The 4,600-nt window shown below is 35.1% G+C and overlaps 1 long non-coding RNA gene across 1 annotated transcript; it reads right to left on the bottom strand.

Moving 5' to 3' along the window:
• Window positions 311-1,662, bottom strand: LOC107611955. The gene is made up of 2 exons (XR_002352554.1): window positions 1,563-1,662; window positions 311-387 (listed from the first exon to the last, which is right to left on the bottom strand). It is a non-coding gene; the product is annotated as an uncharacterized LOC107611955 (long non-coding RNA).

Here is a 4,600-nt window from a genome sequence, read left to right as displayed (position 1 = left end):
ACTTCAGCATGTTGTTGTTGCATTTATCAGATTTGCTTATCCTTTTTAAGAGAGGATTTTGTGACTGATCGACCATAGAAACGAACTCTACCATGTCTCTCCTTTCTAAAAACCGTTTGAAGCGCTTCATCATCACTGTATCCAGCTTGCTTCAAATATTGAAGATGATCCTATTACACAAAAGGAAAATTGAAATAAGTTCATGTACGCATATGCTGAAAGTATAAAAAATGATTTACACATTTCTTTTAGTGTACATTTCTACTAAACTAAACAACTCACAATCGTCTCTTGTGTTCCGGAATCAGTCTCTCCTTTCTTGTTAGTACGAGTTACAACAAACATCTCAGACTGTGATGGATCTTCATTGCCCTCTTTTTTTGCACGCTACAAAGAAACCACCAAGATTACTCGAAGTCAACACAGATGACATGAAAGATGCAAAGATACTTAAATGCGAAGCACAAATATAATACCAATTCAGCGCGTACTAATTCAAAATTAACTGGACCCATTCGATGATTCCATTTTTGTTTGGATCTATTTTCACGATTTTTGTCAGAAATAACCTAAATATTGTTGTAATGTAAAAATACATAAAGTTAGTTAAATACATGATACCATTAATAAAGCCAAAAAATTTGTGAAAATAACTTACTTTGATGATATCAAGACTCCAAAATTGAACTAATTTTCTAAAATGCAGTTCAGGTACAGTAATCGGATGATTTTTGTATGGCAAACTGAGTTATTTATGTACTCATTCCGATACAGCATGCAATCATTAGGACATGCATCAATCTTTTCATAGTCAAGACCCAAGTCTTTAACCATATTCTTAGCTTTATTAAAAGAAGTGGGAATGTTCAAATCAGGTATAGCTTCTTTCAATAACTCCAAGAGGGAGGTAAAAGATGTGTTACTCCAACCATATAGACATTTCAAGTGGTAAAGACAAATGATAAACGATAGTCTCGAAAATCCAGTAGTACAATTCAGATATAATTTTAGACCTACTTCATTTACCAGCTTATAAAATCTCTTCGCATCTTCATTCAACCCGTTGTTCCCCTATTCAAGATTTGTCATATTTCCGAATGCATCACGCAGCAACCCGTCAATATCATCAATGCCCCCTCGATCATCCATGTCACTATTTACAATTGTTGGGATTGCTAATTCCCCATGATTAGTCCATCGTTTATAACCTTCGACAAACCCATAGCAAATAAGATGCTCATATACGTCTTCTCGTTCACGCCAATAAGTGTTTCCATACTTTACACACGGACATTGGATTTCTTTTCCAACCGATTTTCCAATTACGAAGGCAAACTCTAAAAAATTATTTACACCAACTATGTACTCGTTCTCAAATCTTAGTAAATCCATCCAATCCTTTGACAAAACATGATTAAACCTAAGAATGCAAATATCTGAACTTACTAAACATGATCTAATAGGTCAATTATAGTGACAATCTAGCTACCATATATCCGCTTACTACCCTAGTTAAATGTGCTACCAAATTATTATATATGGCAATTACGAGATAAACTTACTGCTTAGTTCCTTCATTTTGAGATGCCATATGTAGTTGTTATAAATGGTGCCGCAGCAACTACTTAACTTCTGTTGTCTTTTTCAGTACGAAAAAATTATCATGTTCACAAAACAAAGTCAAAATTAATTAAGTTCAGAAACGGAATACCAAATAATGCTCAATTTTAAGTTCCTATATTAATGTACAATTTTTTTGCACTTATTAAGTTAACTTTTTGTATTAACATGGGTTCCCATCTAAAATAGGCACATTGAGTATAAAAGGAACTATCAAATGCACATTGAGTTTCCTTGAAATATGTACAACACTACTTTTGGTTAGAAACAACTACGCAATTCTACTTGAACTCATAAATTAAGGAAATGATTTAAAAAAAATTAATAAATCAATATTAGTAATCCATGTTAATTGGCATTTTAATGGTTCACTCAACTAACGTGCACATTATGACTACGGTCATTATCTTGAAAAGTTTGAAGTTGCAATGCGAAAGTAAAGGTTAAAGTTAAAAAGGGGTAGATTATAGTTACCATTTTTAGCTTTAAAGATACTCTATTGAATCTTGTTTTTACATTATTCTAAATTTCTATTTTTTTTAAATAAATAAAGTCAAATCTCTATATCTTTATCTCTTAATAAAGGGACTAAATGCAAAAGATAGGCAAAACTAGAAGAGTTCCTATCACAAACTTTGGTGCCAGACAATGTTCTGCATTATTTTGTGAAAGCAAGCGTGGGAGATTTTTATAGCTTAGAATGAAACACTTGCCAGATATATTGAAATAAGAGATAAGTGCAAGGCCAGTCTCTCTCCATTTCCAACATCAAATAGTATATCAATGTACACTTGCAATGAATACAAACCACTAAGTGCTGCAACTAATGAAGCTATCCTCAGAAAAAGCAAACAATCACAAAGGAGCAGCAGCAGACCTGAAATAAAGATCCCCGATAAGCATTCATTAAATAGTTGATAAACTTGGAAACATTAGTAGGCAACAGCTACACCATACCCAAAAAATCAAAGTGGCCCCCATTGTCATGCTGCTATAGAGAGTACTATAAGGCAACATAGAACAGCCAACGAAAAAATAAAGTAGCCATGCATTCAATTCAAACCCCACATGAAAAAACTCTTTTGAAAAGGGCCAAAGGATCATCACAAATCACCCAATTCACTATCATAAACATTGATCCACATAATTCAATGGCTCAGAAACTACTCCCTTTAAACAAGGTTTTGTAATTCACTTTTATCTACAGCCAAATCCATATCTCAAAATTAATCAACCTTTGGCACACTAATACACATTCGATTGAAGAATAACCTTATTCAAATACACTTAAACCACCTTATTGATTTAACACTTCATTAAGCACTCTGGTTGCCAGAGTATTATAATACACAATTTGACAAAAGACTCAATATGGTTTACTAAAAATTAAATAAATGTTAAAAAAATTCCAACCATTAACAGAAATTATCAACAATATCAGTGACTATAATACCAAAATTTCATTGAGCATGAATTCAAAGTTTTTGCAATGCAAAACTCCATAAACCTTAAAATTGAAGACGGAATAGGAATAAACCCTAGAAAGAAACATACCATATGGTTACGAAAAATAAATTAAGAAAATCTAAAATGGAAAAGGAAAACGGTGTACCAAGCAGCACCGAGAACTGAGACACCGATGGAGACGCCGAAGATGAATACGATGTGCTGAGCTTTCTGAGTTTTGCAAAACATGGAAGAGGAAGAAGCGACCGCGCTGAGGAGCTTGGGACGGCGGCAGCGCGGAGGAGCTTGGGACGGCGGCGGCGCTGAGGAGCTTGGGACGGTGGTGGCAATGAGGGGCTAGGGTTATGAATTGTGCTGAGCTTTCTGGGTTTTACAAAACAGGAAAGAGGAAGGAAGCAACGGTGCTGAGGAGCTTGGGACGGCGGCAACACTGAGGAGCTTGGGACAGTGATGCCAGGGCATTTTGGCCAGTTTCACTAACCTTTTCTTTACTATTTTTAGGCTAGTTTCATGCATTTCCTTAGGAAATAAGCTAGTTTTGGGTACATATTCACTTACATCTTGATTCAAGCATACATTGTGCACTTTACATGATTTCATGAGGATTTTGCATGAATTTAAGGACAAATTGAATGTTGCATTTCCCATGACTTGGACTAGAACTTTGATGCACTTTATTGCTTGATTTCAGGTGAAAATAAAATTGATCCAGAGAATGCAACATCTCCTAAGCCCAATGAACCCCCCATTTCTGATCTTACCCATTCTCTTTATTTTCTGTCATTTACTTTCATGAGCATTCCACCATTCCCATTTACAATTCTGCACTTTACTTTCAGTCATTTACTTTCAGCTCTTATTTCTGGCATTTACTTTTCTGTTATTTACTTTCCCGCCATTTAATTTTCTGCAATTCTCAACTAAAATTCTGATTCGCTCAACTAGAACATTCCTCTAATTAAAGTTGCTTGATCAATCAATCCTTGTGGGATTCGACCTCACTCTATTGTGAGTTTTTACTTGACGACAAATTCGGTACACTTGCCGAAGGAAATTTGTTATGAGACAAGTTTTCCGTGCATCAAGTTTATGGCGCCGTTGCCGGGGATTGATTGTGCATCAACAATGATTAAATTGGAGGATAACTAGATTGAGCATTTTATTTTTTGTTTGATTTAATTTTCTGTTTGAGTCATTTACTTTCTGTTTTAGTTAATTTCTTCCCTTTCCCCTACTTTTTCTTTGTTATTTACCATTCATTCCACTAACCCACTAACTGTTTGATATATTGCATCACTCACACTAACAGTAATTCTGACAGATATACTTTCTGCACCTATTCTCTTTGCTTGTACTTGTTGGTTGTATGACAGGAGAAGAAGCGGGGCTTTAACTTCCTTTGATTCTGAACCTGAGAGAACCTTCCTTAGACTAAGGAGGGAGGAAAGAGAAAAACGTGTAGTTGGTGCTGAGGAAGAGGAGGAACACTTTGAGGAATACTTTGAACCAAACA

This window comes from Arachis ipaensis, chromosome B08, assembly GCF_000816755.2.
Source record: "Arachis ipaensis cultivar K30076 chromosome B08, Araip1.1, whole genome shotgun sequence".
Taxonomy (NCBI): Eukaryota; Viridiplantae; Streptophyta; class Magnoliopsida; order Fabales; family Fabaceae; genus Arachis; species Arachis ipaensis.
The sequence above is the reverse complement of the archived record's forward strand: the minus strand, read 5'-3'. Positions and strand labels throughout refer to the sequence as shown.